We start from the raw sequence: 20,263 nt of genomic DNA on the forward strand, positions 1-20,263 counted from the left end.
CAGCCAACGAGGCAAAACAAGAACAGCGAGCCGAATGACACGCAGCAGCAGTGGGGTTTCTGTTTTTCACGTTAAGATATGTTTTTTAAAGCGTAGAGTTCATGCATCGGGATGATAACAGGTCGCAATATGCATGTTTGTGGATCAACCTCGATTTCGGTGATTTGTTTAGGAGCTGGTGGTTTCACTGTAGAGCCGTAAATTAGCGTGTTAACGACAGTGAACGAGCAACAAATGAAGCTTCGCTTTAGTTCATGCAGGACACGGTAGTCATACGCCCCAGCCGTAATCGGCTGACAGCCCGCTGATTGAACAATTGCCATAAGTCACACACCAATCACTGCCATCCTCACTCAAGCCGGGTCATTTAAATATGACTCCCTCCGCACTGATCTCAGCACACCAATGCTGTCACACGCCGCTGTCGCTGGCAAAGCTTGCCTCCTCCACCCCAGCCTCCACCTTTCTACTTTAGTCCTAACATGTCTCAAATATTAAAAATGGCAATCAATGTTTTGCTTGGGCACACTCTTGCATACCCGTGGGAGGGATATCTGATTGCGCTCCCTGTCTTGGCCTAGAATGCTGCTGGCTAGATACAGGAAGCATTATTGAGAATGGAGCCATCAGCGCAAAGTCTTACTGTATTTCCATTTGTTGCAATAAATGGTTAAATCTATGACGAGAGTGTTCCTGACTGAATAATGAGCACGTCAGATGAAATATCGGGAATTTGGTGATCAATCGGATGGGTCACAGTATGATTAAAGGCGAGAGAAGTTTCCCCTAAAAGTAACACTTTTTATTACTTTATGCAACTAAAATCCTTCAAAAAACAATCCTCTGAATGCTCTGGTTAAACTGCTCACCACGAGCCACTTAGCTCACAGGGGACATGCAGTAGAATAACAGATTGAACAAATAGATAAGCGAGCCATTAATCAACATTCAATGGTGCCATCGCCATCAGGGATCTTTGTTGACAGGCGGCACGTGTTCCAAGAACACGTCTGGAGTTTTGTTTTCGTTTTCTTGTGTCCTAGGTGTGTGCAATGCAGCAGGTGAGGGCGTGTGACTCGGTGACGCTCCAGTGCGAGCCAGGGAGTCTGTGAGTCCAGACAGACTCCACCCGTTTAGCCTCCCCTGCCGCCATGGAACTCCTCAAGTCACAACAGTGAACCATCCACATCCCGAGGGAGAAACCTACAGTCACATGGGCACCAGCGGCAGTCACAGTCATTACTGGAATAGTTTTGCCCTTCTTTCACCCCCCCCCCCCCCCAAACAAAAAAAAATATCATAAAAACTAAAAAATCACCAACATAAACAATTAGCCCTCTGTTTGACAAGTCCCAGAGCCCGGAGACACTCTTGCACTGTCGCTTCTGTGATTCGGTTCTGAGTAAAGCCTAATAATAGCAGCAGTGTTGGAAAACATCAGATCACTGACACAGGTTCAACAATGCTGCTTTGAATGATAGACATTATGTAGCACTTCAACCTGTGTAACTTAAAAGATTGCCGTGTGTTTCTTGCGAATTATTATTATTATTATTTTTTGTGGTCTTTTATGAAGTGTCCTTCATGAAGTTCCCTTGAGATTTAACAGGAAATGTCCCGGTGGTGGACCTCATACTTTTTGTGTTGGCCTTTGAAATGTCAGGCTCATCAGTTCCCTTTTGGATAAACAAGGAAAAGTTCCAGGGAACAGTGCGACTCACACATGTTAACCTCTCTTCTTGGAAAAAGAGCTCTATGTTCTATGTGTGTGTGTTAGTGTGTATAGAATGGGGGGATGGTAGCCCTAGTGCCAAAGCCACTGTGAATCAGGCCTGAATACATTAAGGCCACTCTCTTTAAAAGTGTGCCAGAGAGTTCACGGTGGAAGACGCCCCTCCAAGAGCACAATAATGGGCTTCAATGCTTTCCATCTGTGGACGGAGAAAGGCCTGTGGCTGCACGTGCTGCGTGGAGTGGACTCGACAACATATCAATTTATGGCTAAACTACTCCTAAGGTGAAGACTGGGGCCGCGGAGTGACATGCTAGTCAAGCATTTGCAGCGCGAGACTGTCAGATTGTGAGATTTAAGCTTGTCGAGAGAGAGAGAGCCTTGGATGTAAGCAAAGTATAAATTCACAACAGTTAGTGGAAGTCGAGAAGTGTCCCCCAACACAGACCCAATGAGACGTTGATGTTGTTGTGGTGGTGGTCAGGGCGGGGGGCGGACGGACACATCGGGGCTCGTGGGGGGGAACTGATTGATGGCCCCAGCTGTCCCGGAGGAGAGGAACACAGGCAGACACCTGTAGCCCCAGACATGACTGTGATATAGAGGCACATGGCATTGTGTTTCACCGCACAGGGCGGCCGGGTGCAGTGCCGAGTTCAGGCCACCGTCCACCGCGCCGAAGAAAACAAGTGGCAGAGCTGCAGGAGGTGAGACTTGAGGAATAAAAGGGCTCTCGAGGAAATGGATTTAGCAGGGCAAAGGCGTGCATGAGGCCAATTTAATGGGTTTTGAGCAGAAAGAGCAATTCCTCAAGTATGTTGTTAATAAGCTTAAATCTCAAGAAGAAAGTGATGCTTTTATTCCTCATCATCTTCTGCCGACAATACGATCCACTGAATCATCCTGTTTGCCGTACTGCATGAGGTTATTTGGACATGACTACGTTGAGCGTAATTGTTGTTTTGACAGAAGTTACCAGAGAGAGAGAGAGAGACAGAGAGAGAGAGAGAGAGAGAGAAAACCCACAAGAGATGAGCTCACTCAGGCACAAGGATTAATCCAGAAACAAGAGGCAAAGGGAGAAAAAAACCACCCTCCCCCCTCTCGCAGCTGGTCAGCCAATCAGCGCACAGAGGAGCTGGTTTACTCAGAGACCAAAGAATCCGTGTGTAGCGATGTGACGTCATCAGCTGCCCATTGAAGGAGAGGTCGCTTTTTTCTTTTTCTTTTTCTTCGTTCTGCCTCCACCTTTGATTGTGACTGGTGTAATGCGACGCAGCGTTCCAAGAATCTCTGAGGAACAGAGATCTTTGTGGGGGTCCACTTTTCATATTTGGCTGTTCGCTTACACATCCTAGTCCTTCACCTCTCATACCTTAGTGTCATCTCAGCGTGGAAGTGAGCTGAAGATGTTCCGCTCTGAGACAGTTTTATAAAACTCAGCAACTTGCCACTGCCGTTTGCCTTTTGTCGCAGTAACACTGAGACAAGAAATAGATTCCGTTTTCAATGCTCCCATTCATTCACAAACAAACAAGCACTATGTTTGGGTTGCCCTCGCTGCATACAGTACGTGTGTTTGCTCTTACTGGTTCTCTCTACTGTGGCTTTAGCTGTAGGGGAAGAAAAGCTGCCAGTTTGTGCTTTCTTTATTTGGCAGTGTCACAGGGCTGTCTGACTAATGCACTCTGGACCGTCTCTCCCAGGACGTTTGTTATATGTTTTATTCATCGGTGTGATGTGTTGTAGACTCCGTCTTTCGTACAAAATTATCGATCGATTGCCTAATAGACTGTCAAAAGAATGGCCTCACTTGAGACATCAGGAGATTAGGATACTTTAATATTTATAGATAATTAGATTAAAAGGAGAATAAGAAAAAAGGGCAAGGCTGCAAGGAACAGTTAGCTCCTCTGTGAACTAATGGTTTGATCTGTAATGACTTTAAAGTCTTAACAACAATCAATAATCCAAAGGGACTGAATTTACTATCTATCTATCTATCTATCTATCTATCTATCTATCTATCTATCTATCTATCTATCAACAGAAAAAGTAATTTGCAATTTTTTTGATAATTATCTCAGTAAAGAGACACATATGAGTATTTCTTTGTTTTTTGACATTTGAATACGTAAACGTTAAAATTGATATGACATTTAAAAGCGGATGTCCATTTTCTGACACTTTATGGATTGATTAATAAATAATGAAAAAAACTGTTAGTGGCAGCTCTAGAGAAAAGAGAAGACCGCGGTGAATCCTGAGACAACTCATACACTGTAAACAGTTCATGTTTTGTAGTTTTATTATCATTGTTGTGATTCATTTTGTATTGATTGGCAAATTGGAGGAAATGTCCATGAGGTGTGTCCATGTAATACTCCACTTTCCACAACCTACCTACCAATGGGCTGAATCGTATTGCGGTGTTTTGCTTTTGTGAAGCAATTTGGTACGATATCGCCAAACAGCACCTTTCACCTCACGGAAACAATGTTGACATGAAGCCATTCTTTACAAAGGAGAAAGTGAAAAAAAGAGGTGTGTAAATCTGGTGCGGAAGGCGTTAATGATGAGTGACACAGGTATTAGCGTAGGGGTCCCCTGCTCGAAGCACATTGGCCGTCCAATCACATCGCTCAGCGATACTCGGGGGCCCATTTTTCAGACGACTGAGCTAAACCTTACTTCCACCCCGGACCCTGCAATCGGCCTGCCACTCAGCCACTTCATCACAAAAGCGCTGTGATGATTGTGGACCTCTAAGTTGCCATCACCCCCCACCTCAATTGCCGCGAAACTACTGTCAGCGCTCGGGCAGCGGTGTTGTCGGTACGCATGTCTTCCAGAATTTACTTCCCTCGATGGCTCCCGGGCATCTTCCCGGAAATCAATACATGGCAACCCATGCTTTATGGCCACATAATAGCTCCAAAAGATGTAGTGTGGGAGTGCACGGCGAGATATTAGCTCAGTTAAGAGCCAGACAACAAAAGCGAAACCCCCTCATCAGCTTATTTTCCTTTTGACTGCAGTACTTCCTCACTGAAATGTTTACATGCAGCACATGTGCTTTCAAAGAAACGACGGAGGCTTTCTGCAGCACAGGAAGCGCTCTGATGCAAGTGACTCCGCTGATGCGGATGAAATTAAGACACACGCACACACATGCTATGATTTGACATTTGCGAGTTCAAATCTGGTGTAGAATCATATCAAACTGTTGAACTCCGCCCCTGGGTGCGTTTGAGGTTGATTTACTGTCAATGAAGATGCAAAACATGTTATTTTCACATCGCACCAGTAATAACCTCTCCCTGCTTGCTCTCATGGCTTCACAATACGATGTTACTTCATCGGTGACATGCCTTACAGACACAGACCGGAATAGACAAAATATTGCAAAGTCGTTTCGACAGGAGGCGATGGAAGTCCCTCGCCACGTCACACTCTCACTGACAGGAGAAGGAAACCACGCACTGCCACGTTTCCCGTCACCAACTGAGCACTTCCTCTATTTTTCTTTTCCGTTCCCATGGTCGGCGTGGCCGTTTCAGAGCGCAAAGTGTAGAGCGCTGCCGGGGAAAAAACAAATCAGGTGGGCTGACATTTCTGATCACGTTGTCTGGGGGAATCGGAGGAAATAGTCGAGCGTCGATGGCTCACGCGCCGTCTTCCTGAAACAGAAACTTGAGGGAGTTAGTGAGACAGAAAATAAAACAGTACGCATAATTTGATCTGAGGGAGCAGGGGCTAGTATTTCAAAATTGGCAACTCAGTCTTGTTGTGTTTTACATTGTGCACATGCCATTCGGGTCATAAACAAACTGGATGCAAAGAAGATGTTTGAGGCTATATTGAGGTGACTCAGGTCAGCTTTCAGCAAATCAGCTTTCAGCTACTAGTCAATTAGTCAATTGAGCTAGTGTTAAAGAAACAGTTTGACATTTTAGGAAATTCTCTTATTCATTTTCTTGCCATGTGTTAGATGAGAAGATAAATACTACTGTCATGTGTGGTGCGTGCACCGCATTTGAAGCCTGCTTTACTCAGCTGGCACAACATAACTATTGATATTTTGTTCGTCGATTCCAGACACCAAGCAAACGGTCGACCAAAGTGAGACTCCCGTGGCCAAAAAGTGACCGAGCTGGTTGAACTTGCTGCTGCCACCAGACTCCTGTCTTTATGATAAGCTAAATGCAAATTTTTTTCCACACGGGGCGAGGGAGGACTGTACGACACTGGTAATGGGGGGAACAGCAGGGGGGGAGCAGAGGGGGGGGGGGGGGGGGGGGGGGGTGCAGTCACTGAGGCTCGGAGAAGCAGCATCACAGTATGCTGCTGTTACCACGGCTACAGCGACATGCGGGCCAACTGCAGGTGCCAGGCCGACAACAGTGAGGCCCAATTAGAGACCCTGGGAGAGGGAAGGTAATGACATCCAGCACCGCACTGACGTGGGTTAACAAAATGAGTCCACACTCTTTCGGTGCCTACAAAGAGGACGGCTGGTCGGATGTGAAGGCAAGAAAAGTGGTCACAGATCCCTGGAGACAGTCGTTCAAACTTATTGACTGACCGCCTGAGAAGTCATTCAAGAATTAGAGATTTAATCATTTGTCTTTAATCTGATTGCTTCACAACACTATCTCTTCCTCTCTTTCTCTTTCTTTCTCTGTCTGTCCATTTCTGCTTTTCCACCCCTGTCACTCACACTCTTGACGGACACGTCTCCCAATACACACACACACACACACACACACACACACCCATGCACACAAACTACAGCCTCAACCTCCGGGCTGGCCGGCACAGGATGACCTCAGAATGTGAGAAAGGGACAAGTAGCGGTGTTTACTGAGCACTACTGTCCACACATCCGTTCCCACAATGGCCCCATTGAGGGTGGGCCCAGGTTAAAGCCTATTTAAAAGGCTTGTTTAACACTGAGAAGAGGGGCCGCATACCCGAACCGCAGGGAAGAGGAGGAAGGGGAGGAGGGAGCGGGATTCACAGCAGTGTCCTCACCCTCCACCCCAGATTTTTCTTCAAAGCTGCGCTGGTGTTTTGTGTGGACTCTTCACTTAATCTTTTTCTCTCATTGCACTTCTGTTTTTTTTCCTTTTCCTGTGTGATTTTTGTTGTTTTTTTCAAACGTCGCGCCTTATCACGTATGCGTGCATGTGTGAAAGTATGTGGACGTGCCACAGTTTGAGTTGAACAGAGGACAGGGGCCTACGGAGAGGGAGAGGAGCGAGAAAAGGGTGGGACTAGCTGTAACGGAAGGTAGTTCTAGGAGGGGAAAAAAGCAGGACGGATGGGCAGAGGGGAGGAAAGAGAGAGTAACAGCGAGGGAATATTTTTCCCTCCACCCTCCCTCCTTTCCCGCCTTTCTCTTCATGTGAAGGACAAGCCTGGCGGGACTGCGGTCTGGCCCAGTGATTGTGTGCGGCGCCTTGCAGCGCCTCACACAGGAACCCCATTAATCACCGGAGCGAGTCTCTCACTCCCGGACACAAAGACCCCACACGCTGACTACACTGCATACACTTGCACATGCAAACGCGAAAAACATAATGAATACGTGCATAGCTGCTCGTGCACGTGAGAGAAAGGGGGAATGAGAGAGAGAGAGAGAGAGAGAGAGAGAGAGATAGATTCCTAAGTGTATTCACAGAAGTACACGTAATTATTTCTAAAATGTTTTGGTAGTGCACAGCAGAGAAAGCTGAGAAAGGAATGCCAAATAGTTTGGACTCACACCAAGAGAGCAGTCTTGAATTGGTTTAGTATTCAGTCACGGAGGGAATTTGTTACTAAAATGGAACACAGGTTTAAGTAAACGAACAAATAACTCAAAATCAATGTTGTCGTCATGAGAAATTAGATATATCAAAGACATGCGAGGTATACACATATCATCCCACAAGTCAAGCAGGCAATGTTTTTCCAGGTCAGTCGGTGGAGAAATCCCTGCAGCAATTCTATTTCCATCGGCCGCCTTGAGCGTGGTTCCATGTGTGCACAGTCCGTCTATAGTAGGAGCTGAGGAGAGGACACTGCTGAGGTCATCCCCTATATTAAGACTGCAGGCTCCTCTTACCCCCAACGTGTGCTGCAAAAAAAATTATATCTTAACACGCCCCATGTGCAGTTTTAAAAAGGGGGGAGGAGACATTTGCAAACCGTCTGATAACAAATAGGTATAATGATTTAGAATATGTATTTTGGTTTGGGAAATAAAGGTAGATGTCCCACAAACTGGCAGTTTCTTTCACTTGTCATCCTACATAATCCCTATTCTGGATTTTTAACATGTTTAATATGAATTCAAAAAAATGAATGACAATACACAATCAACAAGTCCAATACACTCACTTCTTCTAAACAACCCATTAACAGTTGGCTGCCTGGATAAATGCAGGAATTGTTCTTTGCAATATTAAAACCTGTGCATCTGCAAACATAAAGAGTAAGAACAGGAAATTGGATTGATTGATAGTGCAATCTGTGCAAGAGGAGGAGGAGGAGGAGGAGGAGGGGCAGTAAAATGTGGAGTTGTCTGGCACACAAAGAGACAATCATCTGTGTGAGGGTATGTGCGCGCGTCCTCCTTCCACTCTGCCTCTCAGACATCCCCCTCTCACACCTAATCCCAGCCCGGGCATTGTAATTTACTGCCCCATCGGTAACTAGCCATCGACGAGGAGGAGATGAGCAAGAGAGAAGCAGAGGCAGGAGCCAGAGGCAGGCTGAGGGTCAATGGCTATATTGAGCACATAAACCCCCATGTAATGAGCAATATTTGTGTACCAGGAGGAAGGTTGTCTGGGTGAAATGGAGAGGGACTTGCACGTCACACGCAGACACATGCAGGACTCCATTAGTCAGGAACCATAGAGCTCATGTTTAATGTGCTTTTGTGCACGCGTGTGCAAGTAAATAAACCAAAAGGGACAGGAGTTCTTTCCATCTGCATTTTTTGTATTTTGTATCATTTATTGTGCGTGATATATATTTTTTTTATGTTTTCTGTCAGACGCCAAATGCGCCGCTGCTCGCTCGCAATAAAGATCGCTGATCCTAACGATACAAATCTAGATAAGCAGAGATGAAAATGGAAACAAAAACCGCGCCATAAAGGAGCCATTTGTTTTCCTTTATGAACACGGGCACTAACTGTCACAGAGTGAATCATCGTCCTAATTATGTGTTATTGCGTAACCAATGGGTTTGTCGTGATGAAGCAGATTAGAGGTTGTTGTTTTTTCATCTCAAATCCTGCATGTGGGGAGGTAAAAGAAAAGAAGGAAAAAATGCAAATGAAGGCTGACACTTCAGAGCTAACTGCCCGTCAGTGTTGTAAATACTTCTGCCTTATAGCCCGAACGGCGCTGGATTACAAACACACGACCGAGTGAATCCAATCAGTGCTGACAAGCTGACCTCAGCCTGCGTAAACACATTTTATGTTTTCACAAGAAGTCTGGGTTTTTTTGGGGGGGGGGGGGGGCATTTGTTTTGTTTTTTCGTGGACAGGCTGAGCCTTTGCCGAGAGATTAGGGCAGAGGATCCAGTGGCGTGTTTGGGTTTTTTTTTAAATGCAAATTGTGGCTACTTTAATCATCTCAATCATCACATCACTGGCACATCGTCACACTCCTCCTATGTAGCCTTCGGGCCCGTTTCACCCTCTGCACTCACCCCTGGTGGTGAAAGCCCCGCTGGGATGGGGCTCAACGTAAGCCCCTCTCTAACTGATGGGGCTCAGGAACGCGGAGTGACAGCATGTGTTTCACAATGATTAAACGCAGGGCCCATCAGCAACCGGGCGTCACACCTCCAGGTTCTGTTGATCATCCAAACAATGCACTCCTCCGCCTCTCACACACACACACTGGGTCCACGTCCACGGGCGATAGGCAGCCAATCTTCCAGCTCTGGTATCAGCAGCGCCGCGTCATTCATGGTAACGACAGTGATACCGCCGATGACAAGTGTTAGTTTGGTGAGAATAGGTGTGAGGGCGTGCCATTCGAGAGCCCCCCCCCCCCCCCCCACCCCCCCCGATCGACATCAACGTGCTAATGGATCTCCTGATAACCCTAATGAACTAAACGACTGCCTCTATTTATTTATAGCTTCCCAGCATTACCTAGTTTCGTCAGCGGATCACGGACGTCTGGATCGCAGGTGAAAGTAGGACGCAACAAAAGAGACGCAGATATAGAGTCGGACGCCTCGCCGCGGTTGAGCCCTCATGAGCAAATAAGGCTCTGTGGCAGTAGCAGCGTGGCATGCGTGGCGGATTAAATAAGGGAACACCAGCATGAAATATGCAGCTTGTTAAATCTTTTATAATCTAATTACAAGCAGTTTGGGAATCCTTCACAAACCATTTATATGTTAAACCCACAACTAAGCGCGTCGTTATAACCTGTTTGATCAGCCGAACATCCAACAAGAGCAGTATAAATGGTTTACAAGGAAAACATTATTTTCGTCGTACCTAGAAGAAAAATCGGCCCGTGACCCCCGTCCATTCTGTCAAATTCAACAACAGGCGCTTTAGATTAGAGGAGGCATTACGGAATAACATGTTTCCTTTCTGTCTGATTAATGCATCAGTGGCAGATGCTGAGGGGATTAGGTCTAGATTAGTATCCTTTCCTCCGACTCTGTTTTCCTCTGTTGGCCACATTGCCTTTTCCAATGGTCCTTTTTAAGAAACAAGCAGGATCGGCTTTCCCTGTTTCTCCTATTCTCTCGGCTGTTATTGTTTGGTCATTTTTCTTTTTGTCGTCGTTGTTTCCGTCAAGTGTGCCTCTTAGGCAAGATTATTTTTTTTCCCACTTTCGCAAATTGACCGCTGCACCTCGGTTACATATTGAAATGTCAAACTGCTCAGCCGGGCGCCGTCAAACAACAGCCCTTCCTGCGCGGTGCGCTCCGTTTCACTTCACTGCTCTGGCACTTGCCGTTCTCTTGTTTTTTCAAGCATGACTCATCGTCATTTGGCCTTTATTAACTGGGCTCATCAGTCTTGCTGACCATATCGCAGCAGGATACAGGAAGTTCAATTTTTTTCTTTTTTATTCTCAAAACCAGGACCGCTTCTGGGTGGATTCTTGGCGCCTGTTTAGCCGCCCAGAGATAAAGCTTTCAGCAACAGTGCCTGTTCCCCATTGTTGAAGAGAACACCCAGATCCTAATGAAGTGTGTATAAAGCGATATAAAGGGACCAGGGTGCGTCTCTTCCCTTCTTACCTAAGCAACGCCAGTTTGCCCTGGAACTGCATTCACAAGCAGATGTCTGCTGGCAGGGCCTGGCAGATAATGACAAAGGATTAAATAGCCTGATTCCCACACCACCGGCCCACAGTGTTTGTCTATACCCTCTTTGGCCACAATTTATGGGCTCTGCCAGAGCCGAGATAGATCGACTACAGGAGCATAAGCCTCCGAGGAATAAAGAGGGGCGCTAATCTGCGAGGGAATAATTCCAATTCAGGGCATTGATTTGGGATTAATACAAATGCAAATCTACAGAGATGTGATGGAATGATTTCGTCCGTTGATGACGCATCGTGGTAGGGAGATGACATGCTCTACTCTGCAAACATGTATTTGTTTTTGTCGTTGATTATCACACCTTAACATTTTGTAAAAAAAAAAAAGATAAATCTTAAATTAAATAGTTTGACAATTTGTTCACTTCCTTGCCAAGAGTTAGAAGAGAAGATTCGTACCAGTTTTATAGAGCAAAAAATAACTTACAAGCACTTTTAAAGCTATATCTGTACAAAATATGAAGCAATTCATCTAATATTATTAATTCCATTTTCAATAGTCCATTGTCAGAATGATGGCATATGAAGAGATGTTTGCTTCCCTTTTCATGTGATGTGAAACAGATTGCAGACACAATCACAGCTTGAACTGGGAATATTTTGGTTCCACTGTTTGAGTTTCTCTTTTTTTCAGTTGGATCGTATTAGCGACCAACACTTCCGACAAACTAGACTTAGAGTGGATCAGAGACACGCCGCAAACGAGTCGAGTTAAAAATAAGTGATGTTTTCTTTGAAAAACAAAACATAAAAGTGACCAAAATTAAAGGAATCAAAACCGGTCCTGCGCTGATAACCGGCAATTTTGAATCAAAACACGGAACGTTTTCTGCTTTACTTTGCAAAATACAGAGTGAATTTTGTCTGAACACACGGATACACACTGCTTATTACGAGCGGATGATTTGTGCGCCAAAGCTGGCACACTATCATTTTGTGTGTGTGTTTTAGTGCAGGAGTCCTACTGACTCCTGCTTGCGGATCACCCAAAGGAACACTGTGTGTTCGTCATTTAGGGTTTAATGTAGCAGACTGGCTAAGGGAGAGCAGAGCAGCAAAAGCAACAATTAGGGAACTGTTCTCTCCGGCGCGCGGACAGGAGATGAGGGGAGGCCACTTTGCTCATTTGGTTTGGTTTGTGTTGGCCACAGTGTAATAATCCGCTGGCCAGTTGTCTTGCTGTGAAACAGCACCAGCCAGGGAGTTGAAAGCAGGACGCACTTAACCTCAGCCTCTTTCTTCAGTGATGGGGAAATGTAGTGTGGAATGTAAGATTCCACAATACATTTCTTTCTTTCTCCCCAGCAGTGTACAGTCTTGACTCTGTTGATGTACATTTATATTCATCATCACCCAATGCATGAATTATTCCTTGTGCTAACACACACACACACACAAACACACACACACACAGAACAGACAACACTTTCCACCAACAGAGTGTGTGTGTGTGTGTGTGAGATGAGGAAAGTATCCCGACAATCCCAGTCTTTGTTTGGAGTAAACTGCAGCGCTCACCTGTGACTGCAGTGGCATTGGCAGCTATCCAGAGATGTGTGCGTGCACGTGCGTGTACGTGCATGTGCGACAAAAGTGTACAAAAGACAGAGAGAGAGGGCTAGTCGGGTGCCTGTGCTTCGAATTGCCTGTTTCCACACAGTCTGGGCCCCAGAGGAGGATTTGCGGGCCAGATAGGATTAGCCTCCCTCTCTTTACACAACAGTGATGGGGATAAGGAGTGCGCGGAGCTCAGGAGCACTCCAAAGCCCCATTAATACACAGCAGCAGAAGCCGCACAGACGAGTACCTTAACCAGCCGAGCTCGCTTTGTCCATGTTTGGTTATCAATGCTCCGCTGCCGCGCCACTGGTCACTTACGCCCACAACCAGCAATGCTGGTGGGGGTAAATTCACTGAATGCACCAATTATAAGGGACGTCTTCTGTTACTGTGCTTCAGCCGCACAATTACAGCTCACTCAAAGCCTTCAAAAAAAAGTCTTTCATCAAACTTAATAAAAGTTGGAAGGAACTTTGATACATTAACACACTGTGATTACTGCGTGGCGACCGGCGATGCACACAACAAAATGCCTGACAGGTTCACCTGTTATTCTGTCTCTCGGCACAGACTTACCCTTCAAGCCCCATCACCAGTTACAATCCTTGTATCCCAAAAAAAGACTCCCCTCCTAAGCGCTGAATGACCTAATGTCATCGCATTACCATTGATTATCTAACAAAAACGGTGGCTCCAGCGGGTGTAGACTAAAAAACTATTTCAGTTTCATGCTGGAAGCCCTCTGGAGAAGGTTACGGTATGTAAAATGAGGGGGTCCTCTGTGGCCGGCTATAGGGTTCAAAGGACCCTAATCACATTAAGACGAGACACTTCATTCTCCCTGCAAACTCTCCCTGAGCTCAGATCAGACGTCCTGAGCCATTTAGACAAAGACAGAATCCGCGGTACCTCATCAGAGAGAGTCTGTCGGCACCACTTTGATCCCCCTGCATCTCTCTGATCAAGTCTTTCTGGTATAGGGAGAATACAGCACGTCGCTTATTTCACTATTAGTTCTAGACACACTCACTGATAAGTGGCCTGTCGACAAGGTGGCTTTCAGCAGACATGTCTTCCCACCTCCTCCTTATCCCCGTCCTCAGAGCTCCGACACCATTTCCCCCATCACGACCCAAAGTCTCTTTTGCTCGTCTTCTTCATTTGCGACCTCCTGCAGAACATACTGTATTCTGATCTTCTCCCCGCAATCAGCCATGTGCACAGAGGCTGCTGGGCCTGCTGCACATTGTCCCTTTAATTTGAACGTTTGGTATGAATGTTAAATTTAGATCGTTGCTCTCTCCTCTCTCTCCATTACACAGTTAATGGTGTCGTTCAGTACTAAAGTCAGTCAGCCTCTGCCATTAAGTCACAGATACCTGGATTAAACAGATAATCTCGAGACTTGTACATCAATACTGGAAGATTCTGCAAAACGTGACATTACGTTCAGTTAAAAGAACCAGTGGTGTTTTTCAAAAAATCGTACTTTCTACAGTATCGGTGACTGTCAAGTATCCCCCTCCGACTAACTTTCTGTTTTGCTACATGAAGGGCAAACTGCTTCCTTCACTGGCACAGATCTATGGCATCAGACCTAACTGGTGAGTGCAGAATTTCCCAAAATACAGTGTGAAAATGATTAGATATTGTGCTGGGATTAAACTAAACATTTCATGATGTAGTTTCAAGTGAAAATGACTTGAATGATCGGCAATTATTGCTAAAAGGTCCCTCGACTGCCTGGAATAAACCCCCCAAAAAAGGTTCCATTTGCCCGATGCTAAATCCCAAATTTCATGCCACCAAATGACTCGCGGCTGCAGAGTGCTGATGCACAGTATTCCCATTGATTCAAAGGTGAAGAGATTGACAGGCAGCCAGTTAGACGGCACTCTGCTGAGATTACTGTTGCTTTTCCCGGACTGTTATGGTTTTAGGAGTAGAAAAATAACCAACTGTGTTGAGTGAGGACATTATTAACCAAGCTGTGGGCACAAAGATGAGCTCGGGGCTTAATTTCACCACCGCCTAAGACTCTATCGGTGTATTAAAAGCTGATTAGCGAGCCTCGCTCAGGATCCAAAGAAGGCAAAGAAAGGGTGCAACTGCGATGGCAACCCATGAAAGTAGAGGAAGGTCATAAAGAGTCCTGTTTCCGACGCCGCAGACCATGTCGCGCTTTTTTTCAGGGTCTCTGCCACGGAGGGTCAGAGGGTTCGAGAGAAGCTTTTTGTCTGTGTGATCATTGAGACGGGTCAGATCACGGTCAAGAACATTAACAGACAGAGATATATCACGTCAAAAACGAAGAGTAGCAACAAAGCCGAAAAAGTGGGATCTCATTAAAACTCGCAGCTGTGGAGGGACAGGGGGATGGTGAATGAGCAGGAGAAAAAAATGAAAAGGATTCCTGCGTCTCTCTGTCTGTTCAGCTCTCAGTGTGCAGACCTGTAGATGGAGACGGGGGGGGGGGGGGGGTTCAGCTGTATTTAGCAGGAGAAGCTTCCTGTGCGTGGGCCTCATGGCGCCGGGCAGGGTATGGGATTCACAATCCAACTTGCTGTCTCCACAAAACACCCTTTGCTACAAAACACGCACACCCTCTGGCACCGATTCCGCTCTCAATTTCCTGCCTGTGATTCTGGCTGCTGGTCAGAGAAAAAAAAGCGACTTCCCGACAGTGAGAGAGCCGCGACAGTGATTCGCTGCTCGGACCACATGTAAATAACCATGGACTCCTCTGGACCCTCGGAAGTCTTCATTGTCATTTCTCTGTGCAGCCTTCATTATTGATGTCCCCTGCATTATGTGATCCATATGCAATCAATAAAAGGAATTCCCTGAAGGTGCACAAAGCATTGCACTACCAGATTCTGTCAGAGCTCATAGATACGGTCGCTGCGAGACTTTGCAAATCAGATGTAATAGCTGCCACTTTAATGTTTAATTTAAACATATTCATATTCGTTTCAATTTGTCATATCAGGGAACAAGAATAATCACTGCCTTGTTCATTCTTTTACTGAGAGAAGAAACTCTAAACTCTTTACTCTCTAGAGATAAATAGGTTGCAATTTCAGACACTTCGCTGACAGGTTTTGAAACACATGATTGTTATTTTTGCATTCATAAAATGCTACGCACTACATTCTATATGATGCATAGTTTAGACACTCAAATAGCAATGGTGAAGGGAAATCTTGGTTTAATGTGTTTGACACTTCTGATAAAACCTGAGGCACAACTGAGGCCGATGGCAGATAAAATATGTTTGTATGTAGTAGGACTACTCTAACCATGGTTAATACACTTCATCCTCAGGGGAACATGAATACCAGCCTTACATTTCATGGAATCTTTCACTCAAAACTCTACAGTTGAACCTCGTTGTGGTGCTAAAGCCAAAGTCAGGAAATTACCAAAGTCGGTAGGATTCATCCACTGGGGACAAAACTACATTACTGTCCATGCTGCCAGCATTATCAACTAACACAAAACCAAACATCAAAGTTCAGAAAAACAAGATTCTGAAAAAAACTAGACTAGACCTAACAAGACTCTTTGGACAGTTGCCTATGGCTCGCCTCATTGGGTGAGTTGAGCGAGCTGGCACAGATGTGTTTCATTTAAAGGGGCAGTAAGCGATTCTTGAGAGAGCTTGCTTCTCTCTCTTTTGTTGTTGTGAATTTACTGCTCTGGCCCCGGGCCGCGAACCCGCGCCCTCCGGTATGGGAGTCCGACGCGCCAGCCACAAGGCCAAAACCGCGGAGTCGCAGCGCCACCCGCCAGAATGTTGATGAGTTTAGTTTACAAACTGCACTGGCAGTGTTGTGTGGTGCGGTCCGCACCATTTTTTTTAGTTTTCGATCTACAGGGTCAGGGTTGCGCCGAGAACCCAGATTTTTTTTCCGGCGCACACACAAAAGCGACTGCCCCTCTAATGCTCAACAGTGCTCCCCAAACTGTATTTATACCAGCAATAACCAAGCGTTGCCTTAAGACGGCCACAAGGTGCCGAACCTCTTTATTAGCTTGACCTTTGGTTCTCACCCATGACAAACAATCTCAGCGAAGACAGTCTTGTAATTAACAACGCGAGCAACCCTGTGTCCACATGCTGTAAAACAAACATTTATTCCTTCAGTGTCTTTAACTTTATATGCCGGCGCGGGCCATCTCCAAAACAATTCCTACTTCATGGACATTACAAGGAGGATGTTCCTAATTACAGGGCACGTGTGAACCAAGCCTGGTTAACCCCGGGGGGGCTAAGAACACAGGCACATCAGGCTGGAGCCAGTTTTACTGTTGTTGCCAAGGCTGAGGAGAAGAGCGCGGAGGAAGTCCTAAATCAATCCCACTCACTGAGGGGCTCACAGTAGGAAAGAGGCCTGTCATCAACAGGGGGTGGATCTGTCACGATCAATTACAAAACCACAGGGAATGGCCCTAATGAATTTTGAAACCAGCCTTTGTCTCGCCTTGTTTTAATTTCAGGGCTTTTTTGTGCCGATGAAGTCTTAACAATCGATTTTTACATTTAAAACAGACTCAAATCTCTTTTTTTTCCTAAATAAGCCTCATTTATGTTATGATCTCTCACGGAGAAGGTCTGGACTCAAACGCAGAGCGCTCACGCACAAAATAACGGGAGATGGTTTAGGTAAGTAAAAGGGCATTTATTTTACATTCAAAATGGACTGGAGTTCCAGGCCGTGCGGCGGTGATCCGGGACAGGTGGGCTCAACCCCAGAGGTGAGCTGGGGAGCGATTCCGGGGACTTGATCCAGGCAGGTAACTTGAAGGTTGGAGGTGGAGCGCTGGACGAGGCAAGACAGCAAAAAACAGGAATCAAGGTAAGTCGACTTAAACATGGAAGTGAGACCTGACGTACGGTAATACCACGGAAGGTGACTGTACCATCTGGCGATTAGTGGAAGTATGGCCCTGGTCTTAAATACTGCAGACTGAAGGTGAGATGATGGCAGGATTGGCAAGAGCTGTGCAGGCTTGATTGCATCCAGGAGAGCAGAGACCATGGCGACGCCCAGCTCCAGACACAGACACACACACACACACACACACACACACACACACACACACAGTACAGACTGGGGACACAGGCAAGAGGGTAGGGGAGGCAGGAGAACAAGGGGAAAGAGGCGGATCCTGACAATTTAGGTCATTTAGTGAATATGTTCTCTACCTATCTGAATGCAGAGACATTCTTTAAGCCTGAAAGATTAGCCACTTAATTACTCTTATATGTAAAGTTGTTGACATTTATTTTTGATGATGAAATATATCTCTTATTGTACACACAAATTAAATAATTATATGTGCATTAAACTAATAGTGCTAACTAACCACTAAACATCTGTTGTGTGGATGCAGAGGCTCGTCTGTCAGCATTCCTGCATCAGTCACAAGTGCTATCTGCAGCCACATACACTGTGAAACCGTTTCCGCCTCGGTTCGACATGTACTCTGTGCAGGAGGCATCTTTATTCTACACCACGCGTGGCCTCGAAGGGAGACGAACGCAGCGTGTAAACCACAAACGTCTGGCACACTCGCCGACCCCAGTCAATGAAACTGAAACAGTTTGTGAGCGAACAAGTAAAGTGAGCGCCTAAATAGGCCAAAAGTAAACTCCAGAGGTTTTGCTGTTGTCTTTTTCAAACACAGCGTTTCTTTTAAATAGTATAGCTGACACATTCTTTTTTTTTTACATGAAAAATTGCATACAAATGTTGATAGAATAAACTTTTTTTTGCAGCTATCCAACAGGTTGATAGGAAACCCCATACATCCTGTGATAGTCACCGTTTACAGTAAAATGTTGAATTACAATCATTAGCTGCCTCGGCAATCACAACAATATATATATATGTATATATATATATACATATGCAGTTTCAAAAAGACAAGCCCCGGTGCCAAGTGCAAGGACATTGTGCCGATTCCTGCAAAGATTTACTTATGTTCGCCTCAGATGTAGGTCAATGAGGCTGCAGACTCGCACAAGTGCAGCTTCAGTCAGATACAGTATTTAGGTCACACCCCAATTACAGCAAGGCAGAGAGATGAGCTCTGCAGGGGAAATATCTTTATGGAATAGAGCCATTTCTTCTTCTTCTTTTTTTTTAATAATATAGTGTAGTTGTTGTGAGGTCGGGGCTGGAAGCAACAAGCGGCAATAGCAGGGAGATGACAGCTCGGGTGATTGGGTTTGAAAGTGGACCTGTCTGGCCTCTATGCTAATGCTCTGGCTCCTAGATAGTCTTCTGCTGGCGACGCTCTCTCCGCCAAGCTCTTTTTTTCCTTTTTAGATGACATCACCGTTCACACAGGCATTTTAACATCCCTGGGAAGCGTACATGTTTGGGAGTCACAACAGTGACATTGCAGCGGAGCTGGTGCAATTTGTGCACTTTTGTTCTCTTAAAAACTGGACAGTTTCTCCATCCGACGCGCATATTTGTTGCCACTGCTGAAACCTTTCTCATGGCCCAAAACAAATCCAATAAATCCGTCCCGCGTGCTGAAACTCACTGTGAGGTTTTACAAGAGGCAAAAGGCTGTAGCCAACCCCGGTTTACCTCTCCAAGGGAGTCCTGGGAGAATAAGCACACAACGAAATGTAAAGTCAATACCATCATGAACAAGCTCTGCATGCGGTCTGCGCCAGATCAGCCCTGGGAGCGACTCTTTCGGCGAGGAGGTAGAAGGGAGGGCTCATTTCGAATCCTCTGAACAGACAAAAGGAATGGAGCAGATATGCCGAAGTCTGTCGTGAAAATGATAAACATGCTATGGCAGGTGGTGGGAATAAAACAAACTTCAGTTCTCTTCTTCCTTTTTTAAAGACTAGAGATCAAATGATGGAGACAGTTGTCAAGGGGGAGGAGGCAGGAGAGAAGTGTTCCTAATTCACCAGACTGTGATAAGCGTGACAGATTTAGTGCACAGTGACAAGAAGGGCTTGCACTCTAACTGTTTTTTTTTCCGAAACTGTGTGTTATTTTAAACTAGCTTATGATGATTATGGCAAAGTGACACTAACTCAACTCCCACACGTGCTGCTGGCAAGATTCTGACGGATGAAGAAACGCTTTACTTTACGGTTCGAACTAAATCACGCTTGCATCATGTGCTCTGAACATCAAAAAACGCAATTTCATGCAACCTTGTTTTGTTGAATTTCAACATGTACCTGCAAAATGTCCAAGTCCAAAAAGATTTAATATTTATTACGTTCGAAAGACATCGTATTAAGGCGAGGCTTAGTGTCCCTAGATATGTCCAACGCTACAAACAAAGAACTTGAAGCACCTATCAAGAGGGAGTGTTTGTGGGTTAACTGTGGGTTTTCCAGTTGCTTCGTTGCCACCTGGCACTCCACATCACATAAACTGGACCAGCTGCAGGGTCAGGCCCTTCGACAGAAATCCCCTGCGAGGCCTTTTTGCATAAATGTACTGCTGAATAAAACAAATGACATATTACAACATGAAGACACTTCATCAAGGCAAGCTCATTTCCATGAACCAGGGAAGTTGAACCAACCAACAAACTTAGGCTATAAAATCTTTTATTGGAAGTTCATGTA

Source organism: Scophthalmus maximus, chromosome 21 (genome assembly GCF_022379125.1).
Source record: "Scophthalmus maximus strain ysfricsl-2021 chromosome 21, ASM2237912v1, whole genome shotgun sequence".
NCBI classification, from domain to species: domain Eukaryota; kingdom Metazoa; phylum Chordata; class Actinopteri; order Pleuronectiformes; family Scophthalmidae; genus Scophthalmus; species Scophthalmus maximus.